The sequence below is a fragment of the Cololabis saira genome, chromosome 23 (genome assembly GCF_033807715.1).
Source record: "Cololabis saira isolate AMF1-May2022 chromosome 23, fColSai1.1, whole genome shotgun sequence".
NCBI classification, from domain to species: domain Eukaryota; kingdom Metazoa; phylum Chordata; class Actinopteri; order Beloniformes; family Belonidae; genus Cololabis; species Cololabis saira.
Genome location: NC_084609.1, coordinates 24,031,396 through 24,058,869, shown reverse-complemented (window position 1 = coordinate 24,058,869; position 27,474 = coordinate 24,031,396).

The following is a 27,474-nucleotide window of genomic DNA, read 5'->3' as shown; positions in this document are numbered from 1 at the left end:
GATAAATAGTCGACTTTATTAATTATTAATAATTCTTGAATAAAATTATTAATAACCCTTCGATAACTGGACAGCCAAGCTAACTGAGTTGCACAACAAAAGCAATATCTTTAATCATTTATTTGCATCATGGTGATATAAAAGTATTGTAGATCAGTCTGGGATGACAGTTATTTCCCTCCATTTGGCTTACATTGACGCTCCTGGACTGACTGCACAAACCGACATGATTCTCATGAGATTTAAAGGATCGTGAACACAAGAAGATCCATCTTGTCAGGGTTGTAACTATCAATTTGGGGCTGAGATGCTAAACTTAGGAAAAATCAATACCCGACTGTGGTCGCTAATGTATCATGTTTCCGTGTGGTACCATTTGTGACTGGTTAAAGTTTCATTGTGAGTCAAATAGCTGTTTCATCCAGTCACTAAGTATTTCATGAGTACGTCATTTTTCCAAGTTATTCTGATGGAAGAACTCCAACAAGGTTCTTTGAAACAAACCATGTGCACAATCATGTCTGAAAACCCACCCAATTTCAGAATTTATGTATGTATGTATGTATGTATTTTTAGCCTTTTGGCTAAAAAGTCTTTTCCACAAACACAGTGACGCATTATATTATATTATATTATACCTTTTTATATATATAATATATATATATATATATATATATATATATATGTGTGTTTGTGGAAAAGACTTTTTAGCCACAAGGCATTCTGAAATTTAAATAACTAGAGAAAACAGACGGAAAAAACCTACAAGAATCAGACTTCTGCACACAAGTGTTGCTGCAACAGCTGATGAGAGGGTGTCAGAAGAGGTGGGTTGTCCTCTGCTCATGCCAACAAACCACAAATAAAGTTCTTTCCACTTGTTACACAAGAAAGTCAGGTGTTTTTGGAGGTTAGATGCTGCTTTGATACAGCCCTTCAACATAAATGGATAGCAAGTCTGCTATGACAGTGGTGCTTATCAATGCGTTACATACTGTAGGCGACGTGCTGCCTGCCTGTCACTCTCCGGAGCGTTGTAGAGAAATGCAGGCATCATGGGGCGTATTAGGGGCTCGGGAGAAGCGCAGTCCCAAATACCATTTCAAGGGCTCTGGAGCTTGGCAGAAGATTACGACAAATATTCAAAGCTTCCTTTTCGGGGGTCGTGTGGGGAGGGAAAGAGTGCATCACACTGCACGAATGGTTACGCGTGTGACCAAACTAATGTGTGTGAGACTAACTAAGCAGTGTGCAAGAGAAGGAAGGAAAATAACTTCTATCGCAGTGAAAAAAAATGTTTTCTACGAATGAGTGTGATGAGGATGGAGCTTATTTGTCAACTTGTCACTAAACCGAAAGTGTAGCATCCAGCTGAGGTCTCAGACACGCTGTCATTCCTCGGCTTCATCGCTATGTTCCAACATTTTCCACATCCCTTGATGCTGACTATTGCACAGATGGCTGCTGTTCATGGAAGGCTCAGGGTCAGGTTATCAGAGTTGTGGGAACATTGATGCTCATTGCAGCTAAAATAAACTGAATCAACCAGTGAATAACAGCACTGCAGCTGACTGTTTGTGGAAGCTAAATACAACATACCGTATTTTCTGGACGATAAGCCGCTACTTTTTTCATAGGTTTTCAACCATGCGGCTTATACAAAGGTACGGCTATTCTGTGGATTTTTCTTCCACCACTCGGGGCGCTCTAACCGGAATTAGAATCAAAACTAAGACAAAATTAAAGCTGCAAGCAGCGATGAACGGGCCCTCGCACTCACGGCCACCGCCCCCATAAGCATATCAGAAATGACACCACCCACGACTTCCTATGTCAAACCATTCAATTCAATTCAATTCAATTTTATTTATATAGCGTCTAATACAACAGAGTTGTCTCTAGACGCTTTACAGAGACCCATACCCAGAACATGACCCCCGAGCAGATATTACATAAACAATGGCAGGTAAAAAACTCCCCTAGTGGGAGAAAAACCTTAAGCCAAACAGTGGCAAGGAAAAACTCCCCTTTAGGAGGGAAGAAACCTTGAGCAGGACCAGGCTCATCAGGGGGGACCCTCCTGCCGAGGGCCAGACTGGTGGGTCAGGGACGGCAACAGCACAGCAGGCAGGTGGAAGCAGCAACGGGATGACCGGGGGTGGGGACCGCAGGCCAGCACACAGCTCCCGAAGCTCCGGCCCAATCAGCAAGTCCCAGGTTGGGGTGCAGGGTCAGGAAAAGACTTGTGCTCCGTAATGCAAGCTACAAGCCACCCATGGCCACCTGCAGGACAAAAGAGAGAAAAGGGAGGAGAAGGGGGGGGCAGCAACGGGATGACCAGGGTTGGGGACCGCAGGCCAGCACACAGCTCCCGAAGCTCCGGCCCAATCAGCAAGTCCCAGGTTGGGGTGCAGGGTCAGGGAAAGACTTGTGCTCCGTAATGCAAGCTACAAGCCACCCACGACCACCTGCAGGTTCCGGTGTCCGGCAAAGGATGCTGCAACATGGACAAAAGAGAGAAAAGGGAGGAGAAGGGGGGGCCAGCACAAGAAACTACAGGAGCGACTCTGACACACTAAAGTTTACACTACCTAGAGATTTACCAACACCAGCTAGAGGTTTACTAAACACTAACTATAGGCTTTACTAAACAGAAAGGTTTTAAGTTTAGTTTTAAAGGTGGAGGTGGAGTCAGCCTCCTTAACCCAGATTGGAAGTTGGTTCCAAAGTAATGGTGCCTGATAGCAGAACGCCCGCCCTCCAAATCTACATTTAGATACTCTAGGAACTACGAGTAAACCTGCACTCTGAGAACGGAGAGCTCTGACAGGAACATAAGGCACTATCAGGTCTTGCAAATAATGCGGAGCTAAGCCGTTTTGGGCTTTATACGCAAGTAATAAAATTTTAAATTGGATTCTGAATTTTACGGGTAGCCAATGGAGCGACGCTAACACTGGAGAGACGTGGTCTCTCCTGCTAATTCCTGTCAGTACTCGTGCTGCTGCATTTTGGATCAGCTGGAGCCTATTCAGCAAATTACTTGGACATCCTGCTAACAACACATTACAGTAATCTAGTCTAGAAGATACAAACGCATGAACTAGTTTTTCTGCATCACTCTGTGAGAGGATTTTCCTAATCTTTGCAATATTACGGAGATGGAAAAAGGCTATTTTACAAACCTGATTGACATATGGTTTAAACGACAAATCCTGATCGAAAATAACACCAAGATTTCTCACAGTTGCACTGGAAGCCATCGCAACACCATCTAATCCCTTCCTAAGATGCTCTGGACCAAGAATGATAACCTCTGTTTTATCTGAATTTAGAAGCAGGAAATTTCTGGACATCCAGTCCTTGATGTCCCTAAGACATGCCTGAAGTTTAACTAACGGTTCTGTTTCATCCGGCTTCATAGACAAATAGAGCTGCGTATCATCAGCATAACAATGAAAGTGTATGCCGTGATTCTGGATTATACTTCCCAACGGCTGCATGTATAAACTGAACAAGATTGGCCCTAGCACTGAACCCTGCGGAACACCATAACAGACCCTTGACTGTTCTGAAGAAACCTCATGTACATGAACAAACTGGAACCTGTCGGATAGATATGATTTAAACCAACATAGAGCTGTCCCTTTAATCCCAACAACATGCTCTAACCTGTGCAGTAAAATGCCATGATCTATAGTGTCAAAAGCAGCACTGAGGTCCAGTAGAACCAGTATGGACACTAATCCCTTATCTGAGGCCATAAGGAGGTCATTCGTGACTCGAACAAGTGCTGTCTCTGTGCTATGATGCATTCTGAACCCTGACTGAAAGACTTCAAACAGATCATTTCTATACAAATAGTCACATAACTGGCTTGAAACTGCCTTTTCCAGAATTTTAGACACAAATGGAAGGTTGGAAATTGGTCTATAATTAGCTAAGGTGTCTGGGTCAAGAGAAGGTTTTTTAAGTAAAGGTTTAATTACTGCGACTTTGAAAACCTGTGGTACATATCCTAAACTTAGGGATAGGTTAATTTGGTCCAGTATTGTCGTACCAATAAGAGAAAAAACATGTTTGAATAGACGAGTCGGGATGGGGTCTAACATACATGTGGTTGACTTAGCTCTATTAACGAGTGAAGTCAGCTCAGGGAGGTCTATAGGATCAAAACAGTCTAGAGACAAGTCAGAGCCTAGGGAAGTCGCTAAAGCTGAAGAAACACCTACAACCGGCTGGTTGATTTCTTCTCTAATTCTCGCGATTTTACTGTTGAAGAAGCCCATAAAGTCCTCACTACTGAGAGCTGCAGGAATGCACGGCTCAACAGAGTTGTGACTCTTTGTCAGCCTGGCTACAGTGCTGAACAGAAAACGTGGGTTACTTTTGTTATCCTCTATCAGCGTTGAATAATAAGCTGTTCTGGCTTTGCGAATGGCTTTTTTATATACTATTAGAATATCTTTCCATTCACGATGAGAGTCTACAGACCTACAAGAGTACCACTTCCTTTCCATTTTACGCACGTTTTGTTTCAACATGCGGATATCTGAATTGTACCAGGGAGTTAAGCTCCTGTGGCTAGAAACCCTCCTTTTCAAAGGAGCAACTTCATCTAAAGCTGAATGCAACAAATCAGCAGTGTTACTAGCAAGGAAATCAACATCTGCAGAGGTAGAACCCAGGTCACTGGCCTCGACTACATCACTATTTCGCACTGTCGTAAGATAAGCAATGGCCTCCCTAAATTTAACAATAACTTCATCAGACAAACATCTGCTAAAATAATACCTCCTATTTTGCACTTCAACATCAACAAAATTAAATTCAAACGTTATTAAGTAATGGTCGGATAAAAGGGAGTTTACAGGTGACACCAACAGACCATCAGTTTCAACACCGTAGGTGAGAACGAGATCGAGAGTATGATTAAAACAGTGCGTCGGTTTATCCACTTTTTGTGAGATACCCATTGATTCTAGAAGAGAATCGAAGGCTAATTTAAGATTATCGCTTTCAACATCCATATGAATGTTAAAATCACCCACTATGATGAATTTATCTGTGCTGATCAATAATCAAGAAAGGAAATCTGAAAATTCAGACAAAAACTCCAGATACGCACCAGCAGGGGGCCGGTACACTACCACTAACACAACTGGCTTCTCTGATTTCCGGCTCGGAAATTTCAGACCAAGCATGAGGCTTTCAAATGTATTATAGTTGCACTTGGGTTCAATTTTTGTTTGGAGACCGGAGTTATAAATTGCTGCGACTCCTCCGCCTCGGCCCGTGCTTCTAGGAATGTGATGATTAAAGTAGCCGGGCGGAGTTGATTCATTCAAACTAACATACTCTTCCTCCTGTAACCATGTTTCTGTTAAGCAGAAAATATCACTCCTGCTCTCTGTAATTATATCATTTACTAACAGAGACTTAGAGCTTAATGATCGTATATTTAGTAGTCCGCATCTAATTTTTCGGTCTGTAATTGGTACCAAATGTGCATTGGTTTTAATTTTTACAAGGTTATCTTGGTTAACGCCTCTATAACGCTGCACCTGGTGAACTTTTGGAGGGCGGGGAACTGCAACCACTTCTATTTTGCTAGGCACCTGGCCAGAGTCGCCAATATCATGTAATCCTACAGTTTTAGAGTCGCTAATTACATAATGCAATCCTACAGTTTTGTTGGCAGGCGTTGGTCCTTGAGAAGCAACAGATGTGTCGCTGAGCCCTTTAAGACTACCCTTCCTCCGAACCGTCACCCAGCTGCCCTGCCTGGCCGGCTGCCGGGGAGCTGCAGGGGAGCGGTTACGCTCAGCTGCTACGGGCCGGTCCGCAGAGGATTCTATCGGACTATGGTCTAGTTGGCCAAACCGGACCTCTAACTGACTAAGCCTCGCCTCCAGCCCTGTTAAACTACAGCTCTGCATCCTGGCCTGGACCCTGCATTGTCAGGGGGAGTGTCTAATAACATTGGCCAGATTTCTAGACATAAGAGCTGCACCATCCCGGGTGTTACCCAATCAGCCTCCCAATAATTCAAAAGTTATAGCAGAAAAAAGGGACAACCAATCAGAAGAAGGGGCGGGGCTAAGTCAGGCCAATGAAGGTCAAGGACTCCATACAGAATCTGATGACACCACCCACAACTTCCTATGTAAAACCATTCCAAAGTTATAGCAGAAAAAAGGGACAACCAATCAGAAGAAGGGGCTGGGCTAATTAAGGCCAACGAAGCTCAAAGACTCCATACAGAGTCCCATGACACCACCCACAACTTCCTATGTCAAACCATTCAAAAGTTATGGCAGAGAAAAGTATTCTAGGAGGCGCTGTTGAGCCGTTAGGCCACGCCCATTAATGCAAACCATGAAATATCAAATTTATCGCCAAGTCTGTCTTGCATGCCAAATTTGGTGACTTTTGGAGAACTATCAAATATGGACCAATCAGATTTCAAAATGGCTGACTTCCTGTTCGGTTTCGGCCATGGCTCCAAGAGACTTTTCTTTAAGTTGTGCCATGATACAGGTGTGTAGCGATTTTCGTGCATGTACGTCAAACCGTATTGTAGGGCTTGAGGCACAAAGTTTTCCGGGGGGCGCTGTTGAGCCATTTTGCCACGCCCATTAATGCAAACCATGAAAGATCAAATTTATCGCCAGGCCTGGCTTGCGTGCCAATTTTGGTGCCTTTTGGGAAACTATCAAATATGGACCAATCAGATGAAGGGGAGGCGTGCTTTTTGGCGTCTAGCGTCGCCACGGTAACACTTTTGAAAGAGAAAAGTAATGCGTGTAGTCGCAGGATAGAGACGCACATTTTGATGTATAACACATCTGGGTTCACGATACGGTTTGGGCCGTATTAATTCTCGAAGGAATGGCATATATTGCTCCAAAATTACGTGATTAATTCAGAATGTTCAAAATGGCCGACTTCCTGTACGGTTTCGGCCATGGCGCCAAGAGACTTTTCTTTAAGTTGCGACATGATACAGGTGTGTACCGATTTTCGTTCATGTACGTCACACCGTATTCTGGGGCTTGAGGCGCAAAGTTTTTTCGGTCTGAACCAACCAGATGAAGGGTGGGCGCGCTTTTTGGCGTATAGCGTCGCCACGGTAACGCTTTTGAAAGAGAAAAGTAATGCGTGTTGTCGCAGGATGAAGACGCACATTTTGATGTATAACACACTTGGGGGCACGTTATGGTTTGGGCCGTATTAACTGCCGAAGGAATGGCATAAATTGCGCCAAAGTGACACGATTAATTCAAAATGGCCGACTTCCTGTTCGGTTTCTCGACATGACGCCCAGAGACTTTTCTTTAAGTTGTCCCATGATACAGGTGTGTACCGATTTTCGTGCATGTACGACAAACCGCATTGTGGGGCTTGAGGCACAAAGTTTTCAAGGGGGCGCTGTTGAGCCCTTTTACCACGCCCATTAATGCAAACCCTTAAATATCAAATTTTTCGCCAGGCCTGACTTGCATGCAAAATTTGGTGACTTTTTGGGCACGTTTAGGGGGGCAAAAAGGCCTTCCTTTTGTCAGAACAATAAGAAGAAGAAGAAGAATTAAAGCTGCAAGCAGCGATGAACGGGCCCTCGCACTCACGGCCACCGCCCCCAATAAGCATATTAGAAATGACACCACCCACGACTTCCTATGTCAAACCATTCCGAAGTTATAGCAGAAAAAAGGGACAACCAATCAGAAGAAGGGGCGGGGCTAATTCAGGCCAACGAAGCTTAAGGACTCATTACAGAGTCCCATGACACCACCCACAACTTCCTATGTCAAACCATTAAAAAGTTATAGCAGAAAAAAGGGACAACCAATCAGAAGAAGGGGCGGGGCTAATTCAGGCCAATGAAGTTCAAGGACTCCATAAAGAATCTGATGACACCACCCACGACTCTCTATGTCAAACCATTCCAAAGTTATAGCAGAAAATCGGGACAACCAATCAGAAGAAGGGGCGGGGCTAATTAAGGCCAACAAAGCTTAAGGACTCATTACAGAATCCCATGACACCACCCACAACTTCCTATGTCAAACCATTCAAAAGTTATGGCAGAGAAAAGTATTCTAGGGGGCGCTGTTGAGCCGTTAGGCCACGCCCATTAATGCAAACCATGAAATATCAAATTTATCGCCAAGTCTGTCTTGCATGCAAAATTTGGTGACTTTTGGAGAACTATCAAATATGGACCAATCAGATTTCAAAATGGCCGACTTCCTGTTCGGTTTCGGCCATTGCTCCAAGAGACTTTACTTTAAGTTGTGCCATGATACAGGTGTGTAGCGATTTTAGTGCATGTACGTCAAACCGTATTGTGGGGCTTGAGGCACAAAGTTTTCCGGGGGGCGCTGTTGAGTCATTTTTCCACGCCCATTAATGCAAACCATGTAATATCAAATTTATCGCCAGGCCTGGCTCTCATGCCAAATTTGGTGACTTTTGGGGAACTATCAAATATGGACCAATCAGATGAAGGGGGGGTGCGCTTGTTGGCGTCTAGCGTCGCCACGGTAACACTTTTGAAAGAGAAAAGTAATGCGTGTAGTCGCAGGATGGAGACGCACATTTTGATGTATAACACATCTGGGTTCACGATGCGGTTCGGGCCGTATTATTTCTCGAAGGAATGGCATATATTGCTCCAAAATTATGCGATTAATTCAGAATGTTCAAAATGGCCGACTTCCTGTTCGGTTTCGGCCAAGGCGCCAAGAGACTTTTCTTTAAGTTGCGACATGATACAGGTGTGTACCGATTTTCGTACATGTACGTCAAACCGTATTATGGGGCTTGAGGCGCAAAGTTTTTTCTGTCTGAACCAATCAGATGAAGGGTGGGCGCGCTTTTTGGCGTCTAGCGTCGCCACGGTAACGCTTTTGAAAGAGAAAAGTAATGCGTGGAGTCGGAGGATGGAGACGCACATTTTGATGTATAACACACCTGGGTGCACCTTACGGCTCGGGCCGTATTAACTGCCGAAGGAATGGCATAAATTTCGCCAAAATGACACGACTAATTCAAAATGGCCGACTTCCTGTTCGGTTTCGGGCATGACGCCAAGAGACTTTTCTTTAAGTTGGGCCATGATACAGGTGTGTACCGATTTTCGTGCATGTACGTCAAATCGTATCGTGGGGCTTGAGGCACAAAATTTTCAAGGGGGCGCTGTTGAGCCATTTTGCCACGCCCATGAATGCAAACCATTAAATATCAAATTTTTCGCCAGGCCTGGCTGGCGTGCAAAATTTGGTGACTTTTTGGGCATGTTTAGGGGGGCAAAAAGGCCTTCCTTTTGTCAGAACAATAAGAAGAAGAAGAATAATTCCTGCAAATACAATAGGGCCTTCGCACTGCAAGTGCTCGGGCCCTAATTAAAGCTGCAAGCAGCGATGAACGGGCCCTCGCACTCACGGCCACCGCCCCCCATAAGCATATCAGAAATGACACCACCCACGACTCTCTATGTCAAACCATTCAAAAGTTATGGCAGAAAAAAGGGACAACCAATCAGAAGAAGGGGCGGGGCTAATTCAGGCCAATGAAGGTCAAGGACTCCATACAGAATCTGATGCCACCACCCACGACTCTCTATGTCAAACCATTCCAAAGTTATAGCAGAAAATCGGGACAGCCAATCAGAAGAAGGGGCGGGGCTAATTAAGGCCAACGAAGCTTAAGAACTCATTACAGAGTCCCATGATACCACCCACGTCTTCCTATGTCAAACCATTAAAAAGTTATAGCAGAAAAAAGGGACAACCAATCAGAATAAGGGGCGGGGCTAATTCACGCCAATGAAGGTCAAGGACTCCATAAAGAATCTGATGACACCAGCCACCACTCTCTATGTCAAACCATTCCAAAGTTATAGCAGAAAATCGGGACAACCAATCAGAAGAAGGGGCGGGGCTAATTAAGGCCAACGAAGCTCAAGGACTCCATACAGAGTCCCATGACACCACCCACAACTTCCTATGTCAAACCATTCAAAAGTTATGGCAGAGAAGAGTATTCTAGGGGGCGCTGTTGAGCCGTTAGGCCACGCCCATTAATGCAAACCATGAAATATCAAATTTATCGCCAAGTCTGTCTTGCATGTAAAATTTGGTGACTTTTGGAGAACTATTAAATATGGACCAATCAGATTTCAAAATGGCCGACTTCCTGTTCGGTTTCGGCCATGGCTCCAAGAGACTTTTCTTTAAGTTGTGCCATGATACAGGTGTGTAGCGATTTTCGTGCATGTACATCAAACCGTATTGTGGGGCTTGAGGCACAAAGTTTTCCGGGGGGCGCTGTTGAGCCATTTTGCCACGCCCATTAATGCAAACCATGAAATATCAAATTTATCACCAGGCCTGGCTTGCGTGCCAAATTTGGTGCCTTTTGGGGAACTATCAAATATGGACCAATCAGATGAAGGGGGGGTGCGCTTGTTGGCGTCTAGCATCGCCACGGTAACACTTTTGAAAGAGAAAAGTAATGCGTGTAGTCGCAGGATGGAGACGCACATTTTGATGTATAACACATCTGGGTCCACGATACGGTTCGGGCCGTATTAATTCTCGAAGGAATGGCATAAATTGCTCCAAAATTACGCGATTAATTCAGAATGTTCAAAATGGCCGACTTCCTGTTCGGTTTCGGCCACGGTGCCAAGAGACTTTTCTTTAAGTTGTGTACTGATACAGGTGTGTACCGATTTTCGTTCATGTACGTCAAACCGTATTATGGGGCTTGAGGCGCAAAGTTTTTTCTGTCTGAACCAATCAGATGAAGGGTGGGCACGCTTTTTGGTGTCTAGCGTCGCCACGGTAACGCTTTTGAAAGAGAAAAGTAATGCGTGGTGTCGGAGGACGGAGACGCACATTTTGATGTATAACACACTTGGGGGCACGTTACGGTTCGGGCCGTATTAACTGCCGAAGGAAGGCATAAATTTCGCCAAAATGACACGATTAATTCAAAATGGCCGACTTCCTGTTCGGTTTCTCGACATGACGCCCAGAGACTTTTCTTTAAGTTGCGCCATGATACAGGTCTGTACCGATTTTCGTGCATGTACGACAAACCGCATTGTGGGGCTTGAGGCACAAAGTTTTCAAGGGGGCGCTGTTGAGCCATTTTGCCACGCCCATTAATGCAAACCATTAAATATCAAATTTTTCGCCAGGCCTGACTTGCATGCAAAATTTGGTGACTTTTTGGGCACGTTTAGGGGGGCAAAAAGGCCTTCCTTTTGTCAGAACAATAAGAAGAAGAAGAAGAAGAAGAAGAAGAAGAAGAAGAATTAAAGCTGCAAGCAGCGATGAACGGGCCCTCGCACTCACGGCCACCGCCCCCCATAAGCATATCAGAAATGACACCACCCACGACTTCCTATGTCAAACCATTCAAAAGTTATAGCAGAAAAAAGGGACAACCAATCAGAAGAAGGGGCGGGGCTAATTAAGGCCAACGAAGCTCAAGGACTCCATACAGAATCTGATGACACCACCCACGACTCTCTATGTCAAACCATTCAAAAGTTATAGCAGAAAATCGGGACAACCAATCAGAAGAAGGGGCGGGGCTAATTAAGGCCAACGAAGCTCAAAGACTCCATACAGAGTCCCATGACACCACCCACAACTTCCTATGTCAAACCATTCAAAAGTTATGGCAGAGAAAAGTATTCTAGGGGGCGCTGTTGAGCCGTTAGGCCACGCCCATTAATGCAAACCATGAAATATCTAATTTATCGCCAAGTCTGTCTTGCATGCCAAATTTGGTGACTTTTGGAGAACTATCAAATATGGACCAATCAGATTTCAAAATGGCCGACTTCCTGTTCGGTTTCGGCCATGGCTCCAAGAGACTTTTCTTTAAGTTGTGCCATGATACAGGTGTGTAGCGATTTTCGTGCATGTACGTCAAACCGTATTGTAGGGCTTGAGGCACAAAGTTTTCCGGGGGGCGCTGTTGAGCCATTTTCCCACGCCCATTAATGCAAACCATGAAATATCAAATTTATCGCCAGGCCTGGCTTGCGTGCCAATTTTGGTGCCTTTTGGGGAACTATCAAATATGGACCAATCAGATGAAGGGGGGGCGTGCTTTTTGGCGTCTAGCGTCGCCACGGTAACACTTTTGAAAGAGAAAAGTAATGCGTGTAGTCGCAGGATGGAGACGCACATTTTGATGTATAACACATCTGGGTTCACGATACGGTTCGGGCCGTATTAATTCTCGAAGGAATGGCATATATTGCTCCAAAATTACGTGATTAATTCAGAATGTTCAAAATGGCCGACTTCCTGTACGGTTTCGGCCATGGCGCCAAGAGACTTTTCTTTTAGTTAAGACATGATACAGGAGTGTACCGATTTTCGTTCATGTACGTCACACCGTATTCTGGGGCTTGAGGCGCAAAGTTTTTTCGGTCTGAACCAACCAGATGAAGGGTGGGCACGCTTTTTGGCGTCTAGCGTCGCCACGGTAACGCTTTTGAAAGAGAAAAGTAATGCGTGTTGTCGCAGGATGAAGACGCACATTTTGATGTATAACACACTTGGGGGCACGTTATGGTTTGGGCCGTATTAACTGCCGAAGGAATGGCATAAATTGCGCCAAAGTGACACGATTAATTCAAAATGGCCGACTTCCTGTTCGGTTTCTCGACATGACGCCCAGAGACTTTTCTTTAAGTTGTCCCATGATACAGGTGTGTACCGATTTTCGTGCATGTACGACAAACCGCATTGTGGGGCTTGAGGCACAAAGTTTTCAAGGGGGCGCTGTTGAGCCATTTTACCACGCCCATTAATGCAAACCCTTAAATATCAAATTTTTCGCCAGGCCTGACTTGCATGCAAAATTTGGTGACTTTTTGGGCACGTTTAGGGGGGCAAAAAGGCCTTCCTTTTGTCAGAACAATAAGAAGAAGAAGAATAATTCCTGCAATTACAATAGGGCCTTCGCACTGCAAGTGCTCGGGCCCTAATAATTCCTGCAATTACAATAGGGCCTTCGCACTGCAAGTGCTCGGGCCCTAATAATTCCTGCAATTACAATAGGGCCTTCGCACTGCAAGTGCTCGGGCCCTAATAAATGCAAAGAAGAATACACTACGTCTTCTTTAGCAGATAGAAGTAGGTAGAAACAGATTTCAAACAGATAAATAGATAAATAAATACCGGTTATCTTCTCTTGGTTCTGTCCCGTTTTAATCAGCAAAGTTGCTGCCGTGTTAAAAGACACTGTTAGGAAAGTATCTATTTAGGTACATGCATGTACATCATTTACAGTTCAAAATGGTTCTGTACATGTAGTAAATATCTAATCTAACAACATAAATATCTGCGGCTTGCATATCTTTTTTTTTTTTTTAAATAGAGCGGATGCGGCTTGTATGCAGGTTATAGTCCAGAAAATACGGTAAATATATGAATATTAAGATACCTAAATTGAAAAACAGATGTACTGTACACTTTGGGAACAAATACCCACATATTCAAGTATTCGGGTCCAGCTCTACTTGTAAGAGATCATGGCTCGGACAGTGTGCTGTTGAAGCAGTATTTCAGGATGTGTTCTTGGCTGTGTAGCTACAGTTTGATTGATTGATGCTCACGCTGAAACCTGAAAAGCTGAACTGCTCAACTTCTAACAGAAGGGTTTGTATTGCTTCTACACCAATGCAGCACACCCACAATTCAGTGTGGCAGTTCTTGACCATCACCCCACGCAAAGTCAATAGACGTCGATGCTGTTGATGCTACCAGGGTGACCGCTGCAGGAGGAGGAAAAGCTGCTGGGTCGGCCAGTCCATGTCCTACAATCAGTCATGATTTAGGTTTAGATTGTTTTTTCAGTGGCTTGAAAAATATTCAGGTTCAATTTTCAATTCAATTTTATTTATATAGCGTCTATTACACCAGAAGTTGTCTCTAGGCGCTTTCCAGAGACCAGAACATGACCCCCGAGCAATTAATACATAAACATAACATAAACAGTGGCAGGTAAAAAACTCCCCTAGTTGGAGAAAACCTTAAGGTGAGAAAAGTGGCAAGAAAAACTCCCCTTTAGGAGGGAAGAAACCAGGACCAGGACCTGGATCATGAGGGGGGAACCTCCTGCCGGAGGCCAGCTGGTAGTTGCTCTTAACCATTTACCATAAAAAAATAGATCTTTTCATGACCTTTCTGCAATTTTTAGGAATACTTTAAAACATACATGAATTAAGAAATGGCATCTTTATTTCAATGTCACAAATAGATCTGTTTTAAAATCCTGGATAATCACATTACAGAATGCATTCCCTTCCATGAAGCCCGCCCTCTCTTTTCAGTTTTGGCAGAGCAGGACAGAGATGGTTGGATGCATAGTAAAGTAGGAAGCCCCCATAGTCCTCTCCCTGGGGGTAAATCAGAAGGTCTCAGTATCTGTTCTCACCCCCAGCACATCTTTGCACCAACATATTGGCCAGTTTTTCTCTGAGACGCCACTGAGATAAGATATCTACCCCCGGGGAGATGGCTGTATGCACGCTCACATACAGAAACACACACTCAGACACTCACACTCATTCACCAATGTCAGTGGAAGCCCTCGTAGAGAGTGATAGTTTTTGTTTGTCCATGTCCTGCTGCGTTCTCCCCTGGAGCAGAGCTGGCACCGGAGCACCGCGCCTCAATCATCCAGAGTCATAAACAGAAAACTGTGGCGTCAAGCGGATAAGGAAAAAGGAGGATGGTTGGAGGAGGGAGAGGCGTAGACACAGGAGAAAATGACTTAAACAAAATAGCCCTCGGGGGTTTGGAGGCTTGGGTCGCCGGGGCGATTGGAGGCGGCAGAGAGGAGGTATCAGGAAGAATTTTCTGGAGGACAGAGTGCCTCACAGCAGCAGCCGCTTCAGTCACACTGGCTGAGGTGCATTAATATTGGATCGAGCTGGACCTTTTCTCCAAACAAACTGAGACAGCAAGAAGGAAAACATCATCCAGTGCTGCAAGAAGGCAAACTACACAAACCATGCCATATTCACAGGACGGTAAAATGGAGGGCAATAATGGTGCATGGTATAAAGACTTACAGTTTAAACATCACATGTAAACCATGCAAATGGAAATGTCTCACAAGCTGTGAGATTCCTCCTCCTGCCCTTGTGCTAAACATCGATAAACACTGCCACTTACAAATTTGCCATCCATTATGGCGTAAAAACTGAGTCAAAACAGCATCAAGCCTGACATACACCTGCTTATCGTGTGTTTAGCGAGAAAAAGTTAGATTTAATCTCCCTTGTAGGTGCCTTCATCAGCAAGGGACAGCCCTGCGTCAGACACGCCCACCATCAAGCATTGCCTTAACCCTGAACACTTGGAGCACCGCAGTGCATTTCACAAGTCCAAGAAGCGATGATCTTTCTACTCCATTACAGACAAAACAAAACTCCAGAACCAGACTTGTACATCGTTATTACACATTGCAAAAACAGCCCCATATAAAAAGCCAAACATCCCATAAATCTGTTCAAAATTGTCCTGTTTTGCCAATGGGGTAAGAAAACCTTTCTTGACTCTCGATTCTTAAAACTAGCAAAATTGTATAAAATAGTCTTAATTTTCTTGAAGCAAGGCTTTTTCTTTCTTTAACTTTCTTAGAAATTACTTTTTGCAGCACATCAGACAATGAAGGCTGCTAGAGTGGTTCATTTTAGAAGTCAAAAAGCATGTTTCACGTGTCAACACCAGTCCTTTTTAAGAGGGTAATTACCCATAAGACTCTCACAGTAATCTTCATGAACAAATACATATTTTTTTGTCCGTTTATGTCAACTCGTAATCTCACAAATTCACTTGAACAGACAGTAGTGGGAAGAGCTTGGCCTCTAGAACGCTGCCAGTGAGACCCGCGGTCGGACCGGAGTGTCAGGAGCAGTGGAAAGTTCAAACTCAGTTTGCGATTTCTTTTAGCTTTGGTGTTAGCAAATTCTCATCACCATTTAGATAGCTTTCTTAATTTAAGAATAATCTTCTAATAGCACTTTATATAATGTCAAATCTCCTGATGAGGAAATCTGACGAGTGACTCCTTCAGGTTCTTCAATTCATCACCCGGTTTGCCTTATTTTTGAAGCACCTCACATTCTCACACAAGACAAAACAGTTGCAGAGGCCTTCTGGTTAATGGAGTCATTTAGAGGAGAGTGGTGGGTTGTGCATGGTACTTCTCAGCTAGCACGCTGAGGCCTGCAGGAGAGGACGAGACAGCGAGTAACATTAAAGGGTGTAATTACTTCAAGCACCATTAGGAATGCAATAACGTCTTGTGCTTAGCAGAAAAGCCGGGTCCAACACGCTCACATGAATGTGTTTGTGCGTCCTGCTTTGTGTGTGCCCACGCAAACAGGTCCCATTCAAGTGATTAGCGAGTAATGAGTAGATTGTTCCGACAACAGACTCCCTGTTTGCTAACAATGCACCAGCTGAGGTAATGACTTGTCACTACAAAGCACTCTGCACTACCCTAGACGGAGGCCGAAGTGCCACTTTGGCTTCAGCAGGAGGCCAACACTTTGCTTCATGATCCAACTTTACAGTGAGAATAGTGTTTGGAGTCTGTAGGAAAGTTACTTTTGTAACTAAACGTAAATATTGATATATATGGCATTATTGACTTTTAATAGTAATCTGAGTTAATTTCAGTTCAATTCAATTTTGTATAGCATCACCAATTTAGGGCTGTCCTCATTCATTGTCTGCAATAAAGGAAAATGTTCGCAATGTCTGGTCATTAAAGTCCAAATATTGCACAGGAAGTCAGTGAACACAACTCATTGCACTGCAGGCAAAACATTGGCACCCCTGGTGCATATTAGACTGAGCCTTCTCAGAAATGAATGCATGGTGGGTTAAATTATAAATCGCAGCGTTGCTTTGTGAAGATTATTACAATTTGAAAGCATAAAAGGACGCTGGGTACCGCCTTGCTAATTGTTGCATTAATGCTGATTCAAGTGCTTCTTGCTGTGAGTGGTGGATTGAATTCAAAATTAACATATTCAGGGGGAGATGGATTGGGGTATAACGAATATAATCCTGGGTAATTATTTGTTTTTGAGATTTTTTTCCTCATAGCTGAAAAACTTGTTAGAAAAATTGGCAGAAATTATACATTGACGACAAAGGCTTCAACTCAAGTTAATACAAATAAATCATGGGCTTTTATAGAAGCCTATAAAAAATATATATTAAACTCTTCATCATTATTATTTTGTTCTGTTATTGATTTCTAGAGCGGATCTAAAATCTGTCTCCAGGATGGAATGGGATGAATAATAAATGCAGGCAAAAGCCCAGCCTACAGCTAACCCTGAAATGTTGGCCTTCATCATAGAAATGCGTTTTTATTGGATGGGAGAATTTGTAGGACTTGGTCAGCATCCTTAGAATAGATATAGCTGCTCAGATAAAGATGGTTGACAGTAGTTTTGTGATGGATGAACTTGAAATGTGGCATTGTAGATGTAAGAGTAGGGCTACGCACCAGTGGAGAGAAACACATTTCTTTCAGTGACTCAATGTTAACTATCTCATAGCGACTATATATGCATGTACTTAGGAAATTAGGTACTATGGATACGTTTTATGCAGCACCCAGGTGATTAGAGGACTTTGCACCTTCTGGGAGAACTATTGTTACAGGACTAAGATGTTTGGTGGATTGGTTTTTGTGCAGAGGTATTGTGTAAAAAATTACTGCTACCACCATCTTGCATTTCTCCTGGCAGTTTCATCAAATTTTTCCACAGATGGACTACTGGACACATCTCTGCAACACTGATCTCAGTGAAACTAAATCTGTGGCCTACTAGACGCATGTTTATAACCGGCTTTATAACTTTCTTGCTAACTCTAACTTGCTTTGAAGCTCTTTTGTAATGATCCTTCATTTATGCATCATTCTTTAGCATCAATTACCTCCTGGTTAACTACAAAGCTAACTACAAAATAAAGCATAATGAGTCTGGAACATGCCCACCTTATTTCAGTCACTGTTGGATATTTTAGCCTAGTTGACTTAACCTGTGCTGATGCTAATTAATATTACATCAAATCAAATTCTTATTAAATCTGTTTGAAAAGAAATCGTTATTTCATGTGATAAGCGGTTAAAACAAGTGCGCTTCCTGAGCTGAAATGAGGACTGGCAGAGCTCCACTGGGACCTGTGGTCATTTTTGTAGCTAAATCAGAAATGGCCGCTCATTTAGCTGAGTCAGTTAGCACAAGCTGCCTGCCCTTAGCTAAGCTTCCTCCTAGACGTGTCCGGACCAGCCCACAGGCAGTCACAACAGTCTTGTAGTAAAATTAACAACACAACAACGTGTATTCGTTAGAATATGAAAGACTATGCTGTGTTAGGTATTTATTCACAAATTAAAAGCTATGCTCAGAAGTGCTAAGAATCTAAAATGACCACAGCTAACCATTGGCTGTGCCATCTGCTAAATCAAAGATCTACACCACAAATTACAAACAAAGTTTTTTTTGTTTGTTTTATATTATATTATCTGGTGTGGTACAGAAAAAAGAAAAAACTCCCTTCTCTGTAAAGTTATCTTGTCGGCTTCAACCCACAAGTTGTAATGTTGGTTGAAGATGGCGCCAATGTGTTCAGCCTGCCGTCTCTCGCTGTCAACGCTGTTTGTGTTTGTGCCGTTTTTGTCTATAATCACTAATGTCAGTTCACTGCTTGCGTATGACTGCCAAATACTGTTGGATCCTCGCCCCACTGCCAGGAATTTGGTGAAAATCGACTACGATCGTGGTGCTGATGCAACGTGTCAGCCGATCGGCTGCTGCTGACAGTCCCTAAAACAAGGCTGGAGCTCAGAGGTGACAGAGCATTTGCCGCTGCTGCTCCCAAGCTTTGCAGCAAGGTACCCTTGACTGTTAGACAGGCCTCCTCTCTCCCTGTTTTTAAATCTCTTTTCAAAACACACTTTCATTCCTCGGCTTTTAACACACTGTGATCTTATCTTGTATGGCACCTTAAAATGCAGTTGCTGTGAACATTATTTTCTTAACTTACTTTTGTCTTAATATATAGCCCTTTGGCTACTCCTATGGTTTTTTAAAAACGTGCTATACAAAAGAATTAATTGATTGAATGATTGGTGAATGAGTTCCTAGGTGATCATTGTCCACAGAGGAGCAAATGACTCAAAACTTCAGGATGACCCACACAACTTTAAAGGGGACCTATTATGAAAAACACGTTTTTTCTTGTTTTAACATATATAAAGTGGTCTCCCCTCACCCTGCCAGCACAGGGGAGACAAAATACCCTGAATTTCTGCAAGCTCTCTGACCCCCGCCTTACAGAGTCCCCCAGTGTCACGTGGTTTTTTTTGAGCCGATTAAAATCTGCTCCCGTCGTTACGTAACGACAGGAGCAGATTTCCATAGGTTCAGCCTCCGCTGCTGAAACCACGCCCACAACCAGCTCTCTCCGCTGCTGGAGCGGTCCTTTCATTGAGCCAGTCGGACGCGGCGCCGTGGCGGAGCGGATCCGGGTTAAATCATCCAGGTTCCCGGGTGGTTTGGGAGCTGGGTCCTCGGGGGTCTGTCCCAGGCTGGACCAGCTTCACCCTCCGAGATTTTCAGGCAAATCTGTCGGTTTGATCACCGCTAACGGGCGATGCGCCGCGGATGCGCTCCGGAGCCGATCTGTGCGCCGGGCGCCCGTCGCGCAGCATCCGCCGGGCAGATCCGGCTGAAATTCCGCTGGTCGGTCCCCGGGAGTCCCTGCTACCAGTCCAGGCCGGTTCCTGCGGTCCCGGTCGGTCGGAACCGGTCAGATTCCCCCGTTAAAGCCGCGGTGATGCGCGCTGCTCCAGCAGCACTGCTCCCGGTGTGGCAGCGTTCAGCATCCGCCGGGTAGATCCGGCTTAAATAGTGCATAAATGTTATTTATATACAACTCATATTTTATTTTTTTAACAATAAAGTTTCCATTTGTGAAAATTCAGTGTTGTGATCATTTACAGGCTCGGGCTGCTCTGGCAGAGCGAGGTTTATGCTCCTCCCCTCCTACACGTCATTCAGGGAGCCAATCAGCACAGAGCCTCATTATCATACCCCCCCCTTCCCTAAAAATGAGGCGCAGAAAAAGAGGTTAGAAGCGGTAAAACTAGGGACAGGGCCCACAGGCTGGATTTATGATTTATGTAGAAAAAACAAGCTTTAGATTGTTTTTAAGACATTCAAGGCCTGTTTAAAATATACATTAAATGCCATAATAGGTCACCTTTAAACTCTTGTCTTAAGTTTTCCAATATACTGCTTGTTTGAATCCCCAGAAAATTTTCCAATATACTGCTTGTTTGAATCCCCAGAAAATAACACTTCACAGTAGTAGAAAAACATTTTCACCTACACATTTTTATAAAATACTGCATTAGCGCATTTCCTTTTCACAATTCTTCTTTGCTTAATTTCAAGTGGAATGGATACACACCTATAGAGATGTCAATTGCCTCAAACCTACCAAAAAAGCTTAAAATTTGTAAAATGACTCTAGAAATTCAAAATATCTATAACAAGGCTTAAAAAGTACCCAAAACAACAACAATTTTGATTTGATATAATCAAATTATAGAAACTGAAAATCGATGAGTCAGCAACAAAAGATGCAAAATGACTGTGGCGTGACGTCCCACACCACCACTATAGTAATTTAAACCATACTCATTTCATTTAATTTTTGTCCTCAACGTGTCCTCCACATCCACCTCCTCCTGCTGATCTGATTCCCCTTCTTCCTAATGCCTCTCTTGTGTTATGACCCTTCATGCCAAAGGGGTTCCACCCTTTTGATAAAAGCCCTGCCTGGCCTGGTTGTGAAAGTTAACTTGACTTCCAGTGTACTGAGCCTTTTCAATTAGCTTTATTTGGACTGATAATCTGTGATCCGGCCCCCCTCTGCAAGAAAAACACCAACATTTTTAAGTGCACAGTCAATATGCACTACCATAACCTGCAACATTATAAAATGTTGCTCATGTGGTCAGAAGTTTTTTTTTAAACTGTAGGGATGTAAGGAATAAAGCATAAATGTTATGAGGCGAATTACAACTCAATTTTCAACAACTTCCTAGCTGTTACGTTACTTCAGCATTCCTCTCTGTGGTACCGTAGTGGTGGAGTTGATCTTGAGTGTAATTTCTGTCCAAACTACATCAGTATGAAAGCTGTAAGTCAGATCTCAAAGGATACACAGAAGGATACAGAGAAGGATGGACTGCAGTGTGTCTCACCTAAAAACAGCTCTTATAAAACAAAATATAAAAAGGTTTCTGAAAAAATGGTTGAAAATGGAGCCATGGGACTGACTGTCTGTTGTCGTTTAATCGAAGGAGGCTACAGATATGTCATCAAGACCAAAGGGAATTATGTTACATAGTAAAATAAGAGCATCGTACTGCATGTGTCCTCTAAAGCCTGCTGTCCAGTACATCAGCACATTGAATCGTGTCTGGAGAGCTGTGTGGGTGAGAGATAAGAGGCCAGTAGAGAGTCCTGACTGAGAATATGGACTCATTGATCGAAATATCTCACAGGGACCCAGGGAGATCAATGCAGAAAGAGGTGGACAGCAGTCCTGCCGCTGCTGTATCATTGCCCACGTGATCTATGAACTCTGTTTCCAGATGTTGTCTCTCTCTCACTCACACCACTTTCACACCAGCTACCTAATCAGCCTCAGTCTCACACACAGGAACCTCTTTGTTTGGCTCCTGTTAGCCGAACCTGTTTTGGAAACACTAATTTCCCAGAATTGGCTCCTTCACTTCTTGATGTCGTACAACAACCCTGTTAAGGCAGGCATGTCTGCCACTGCAGCACCCTTTTTTCTAATCTCACCTCTCTTTCCCCCTGCAATGTCAGTGGCCAGGATGTGGCACCTGTGTGTGTGTGTGAATGAGAAACAGGACAAAGGTAACAGTAAACAATACTGGTGTTGTTGGCCTACTTCAAGGGTATTCCCATGATCACTGGTCATGATTAGGTCCAGGTTTATAGATTCAATGGTGAAGGTTTAGGGGCAGGGAATGCTGTGGGACGATGGGAATTCCCCAGTACGATACTGAGGAAAACAGGCGTGGATGTGTTAAGCCGAGGACACACCAACCCGACGTCGCCCGCTGTTGGCCGACTGCTGTGTCGCCTCGCGTCGCCTGTGTCGGGCTCAAAAAGAGGCACTAGACACACCGCAAAGACGACACCCAACGGCCAACTAGCACGTACGTTCTGCGCATGCGTGAGAGGTAATTCCCCTCCATACCAGCAGGCAGCGGTAGTCTGTATTCACTCAAAAACAAGGGAAAACCGGAAGCTCTGTGAAGCCGTAAACAAAACAAATAGAAAGAATAAAGAATTGGCACTGGCGTTGTCAGCCCTCGGCCTTCAGCTTGTGTCATTCGCCGTTTGTTTGCTTTCGTCACTTCCGTTTATCTTGTCGTGCACTGAACAGCCAATCACAGAGTGAGCTGTTTGACCGATGTCGAATCGGCTGAAAAGCTGCCGACGGGCGGCCGACCTGTGGCGACGTGCGGGACACACCGGGGAAATTAGGCCAACAGACGCGCACCGACGCTCATCGACGGCCCGACGGCCGACAGTCGGCTTGGTGTGTCAGGGCCTTTAAAGTGAGAGTCTGCGAATGTGAGTATGAAGAGTATGCCGCAGTGCTATCATCTCTTTTCAGTGTACCATTTTTGGGGGGAGGGGTAAATGCTCTGAATTAAGGACACCCGACTGTCGTTTGTGTGTTTGCACGCGTATGAAAGATGGCGTTGGTGCTGCTGTTTTGGTTTGGACTCCCCCCGTGTCTCAGTTGGATGTGGAAATGAGATGGTGCCTCACCGTGGGCCTCCGACATCCAGATGGAGAATAAATCAATAAGGAGAAGTAAAGCAGGAAAATGAATGGAGAGGCTGACGGGAAAAGGGAAAACAATTTGGTTGCCACTGTGGAAGGGAGAGGCCAGAGAATCCCACTTGTCTTTGTGCCATACTGCTGCTCATATTGATGTAATATAGGCAGCACCACTTTGTGAACTGTCAGTCTCGCAGACGCATCGCACATCGCTTAATATCTGCTTAGAAGTGCTGACAGGCATCTTTAAACAGCAGTGATCGTGAGTTGACTTAAGTCTTGATGGATGAAGGGATGCAAACTGAGGCCACTAGGGACTTCATGTTTCTCACATAAAAGTACAACAAAAAGTACATGACATCTGTGAAAATGTAAAACTTTAAAACCCAATTATTTCTTTTTTAATCATAATTTCATCAGGTTTTATGACCAGCTTGGAGGCGGAGGGGGATGTCCCTCCAGATAACCCTCCCAAAGATTGTATTTCTGTCCCGTCTCTATTCTCTGATGTATTCTATTATATAACGAATTATTTTCAGAAATCTTCCGTCAGACTAATCAGCAGGACTGAATCTGTTTAATGACTCCATAATGACTTGTGGGGAAAGATTCAGGGACATACATCTCATGACAGTAGTTGATATTTCTTGAATAGGAGTCTGCGAAGGCCAGAGAAGATTTTGAGCCAAAAATAAAAATAGGATAAAATGAAAATCTGGCTTAATGTGCCGGAACAGTCATCTTTTATATAAATTGTGTGGGTGGACACAGTCTGTCAATGTGGCCTGGAAACTTTGGACCGTCACTTCCTTTTCAATCACTCACATGGATGAGAAAAACATAGCAGGTGCTGCCTTTAATTATGACTTTTAATCTATTTTTGGCTGGAATTACACATCCAGCACAACCCACCGTTAGAACATTGCAATTTGTGGAGTTATTATGTATCACTATGGTTACAAGTGGATGATGAGGTACCAGATATCCATCACCATCTCATTACAGTGCCAGACAGTAAACAGAAAATGGAGCCAGAGTGTGCAGACTTAGTACAGCACGAAGCACAGTTGTGTTTGAGAGGAGGCCGTGACATCACTTGTTCTTTAAAGAAAGATTTCTCTCATTTCAGAGCCAATTAAATCACTCCCCCAGAAACGTAGGCAAGAACAAGTGAGGCTGAAAAAGTCAGAAAACCTTGACCTTTGTGTGTGTGGAGGTGTGAATGTCTGAGAGGAAGAGAAAGGCAGAGAAGAAAATATCCCTGCTGCCAGATGCCCAATGAAGATCAATCAGAGGAAAAAAACATTTATGTAGAAATGTCATTTAATGTACCCTTGGTTCACAGCTTACCGAGAGCGTATTCACTGTTCACATAAGAAGTGTAAGCAGATGAATGTCAATGTATAGCTTCGTTGAATGCTTTAGTGGGTTCCAGGGTCTTTGGTTCTTCAGATTTTTATTCCACACAATCATCTATAATCACACACGCAGTGATGGGAACCTAAAGCAGGTAACTCTAGCTGTGATCGACACAGGTTACTGGGAGAAACTCGTAAAAGGTGATTTTCTGTTACCCAGGCACTTGCTTGGGGAGTAAATTGGGACCCCGTTTACACATAGCCGGGTATTTACAAAAACGGATATTTCCCCCTCTACGTTTTGAAAAATTCCATCGTTTACACGAGATCGTTTTCAAAATCTCTTTGTTTACACGAACCCACATAAATATGCTGTTAAGGTTGCTATGAGCAGCCAAACCTGCAGGGGGCAGTGTAACGAGAAGAATAAAGTCATGCTAGCCAATCAGAGTCCTGGAAAAAAACGTCAACAAATGACACGTGTGAAGCCTGAATAATATGGTTCTGCGTTAAATCGACGGCGTAGCCTACGTACGGTGCGCGTCGCCGCGTACGCTATGCCGTAGGCTCTGCGTTGGTGTAACGCGGAACCATAAATCAGCCTGGACTGCCAGTTACTTCCAAGACGGAACGAGAGTCTTTCGTTTGGAGTGACAGAGAAGTGGAGTTACTTTTAAGTGTGACTTTAGAATATAAAACAGGTAAAATACAAGAAAATATTGATGGTGGCCAAACAAATTGTAAACACAGGTCGCACACATGATGCTGGTGACGTTTCTGTTGCATAATGTGACGTTCTGAAGCCCAAATCTCCGTTTTCCTCTGTTTAGACGCAAACGTGAAAACGGAGTTTTTGAAAATCTCCACTTTGGCCGGAGTTTTCAGAAATGATCGTTTTTGGTGGACTTTGAGCTCCGTTTTCGTGTAAACGCATGAAAACGCCTCCGTTTTTGCTCCGTGTAAACGGGGCTCAATCTGCAACCTATAACTCTTTTGATTTGATCTTAAATTGTGGTTTTATTATTATTATTATTAATTATTATTATTATTATCATCATTAACAACAACAGTAATGGATTAGATTTAGATTTTAGTGGCTTCATTTTTTGAATACTTGCGGTGCAGCATTTTTTGTAACTTTGACCAGAAATCAAGGTTATTTTCAGATTGCAGCCGAAATCCTATTTTTAGGCTTCTTCAATCAGACTGTGAGCTCTCTGACAAACAGCTCATATTGCAGCTGATCAGCTGTCATTCACATGTCCTTGCTGACGGTACCCGATCCACATGGTTGCCGCGGTGGCCTCCACACACAGATCTGATGTAAACATACCAAAGTGGTGGGCTGTGAACTGCCTCGTATGGTTATGGTGAAGATTTTCTTCAAGTTACAGGGAACCAGCAAGGATGGGGGAGGGTTCCAGTGTAACGCTGCTTTATTTCAGCACATATCCACGGACTGTAACTGGTTCACATCTACCATGTAAAAAACCAGGGGTCAAAACAGAACAAAGGTCGTTTTCATGCTCTGATCTGGTCACCCTTTACACTTGTGTTGCATTGCAATTAATGCGACCCCCCCCCCCCCTCTATTTAAAATCCTATTCAAGTGATCAGACTGTTTAAATTGAGGTGCATCTGGGAACATTTCAGGGAAAATTGTGTTCCATTTTCTTTTTATTAGTTGTTCAGACAGTCGAATCTATCTCAATACCATCCACATACTGTAGCACATCTGCCAGTGAAGAGTTTTACTTCATTAAATTTGCTACCTGAGCCGAATTATGAGTCCTTTGGTCGTACATCCATCATACAGTGTAGGAGTCACTTTGGCTCAGTGTTACATAATTATCGATTCTATAAGTGTTAAAATAAGACCACAAAAAATGGACACAGACACACTTTGTGTTGAATTTAACACTCTCAGCGTTAATCTAACACCAGTGATTTTGCTAGAATCGGATTTAACTGACTGCTTACATGGACCACAATAATCAGATTGTTGACCTCTATCTAATTAAGACCATATTTCAATTAAGGTGTTTACATGCCTTCGTAATGTGACTATGAGGGGAAACTCCACCTGCCTTAATGTGATAATTACTTACTGCGATCATGAGCTCCGTTCGATTAAGCTTGCTGTTTACAGAACTAATTTCCTCATCAGAGTGTTGTCTAACCCTGACTATAATCGGAGTACTGTCGTAAGTGTAAACGTAGTCACTGCAAACGTAAACTAAGGACCTGGAATTGGAAAATCTTCTGACTTCATTGAGAAGGATTTCAACATTTATTGCAGCTTGGTTGTGCAAAAGCTTCAAAAAATCTAAATGATAAGTTCAATATTTTCTTAGATAAAAGTTTACGTCCTTCAAAATTCAATTGGACTTTTTACATTTTATTCTTTTATATCCTGGTTTTGTGTCCAACTCACGCTGTGCAAGAACATCACATTGAGAGCCGAAGGTCAACTACTGACAACCGGAGTTTATAATGAGCGGGGTAGAGGATTCAAAGAGAACTTCAGGCTTTTATGTCCTGAAAAAGTCAAGGGTTGGTGTGTATATGAAGGTGTGTGAGATAGAAAGATACCAAATAACAGAACATACACACAGAGATACTGAATTTTCATGCAAAGCTACCGTTGCAGTTGGTTGAAATTTATTGGCTCGTCACATTTCATTTCACTTTTCACATATACGGCCACACTTCTCTTAAAATCAAACATGCAGTCCAATCACTGTCGAAGTAGCATAAAATAACCACTGATTGTTTCTTCTCTGATAACTTTGCTCCCGTGACATCAAGACCAGCTTGACCTACAACTTTAAAGAGCTAAATGAGGCTAATTTCAGAGCAGAGGGACAGATTATCTCTAATAACATTAACAAAGCAGAATCGTGGCTAATTCCCAGGTGGCGTTTAAACCGTGTGAAGTTTCTCCAACCAGAGAGGAGCAGAGCTCGGAGCCACAGGTGCAGCACAGCAGTGCTGAGATGCTCCGGATCACTTAGCAACCACTTTGCCTTATCACCCAGCAGCCACCAGGGTCCAGTTAGTGTATTAGCAGGGCATTCAGCTCTTTTCATTAGCGCCCCTGGCTCATATCTGCATTCACCTGGGTCACATGTTTTTATCTTTTTTTTCTTACAAATA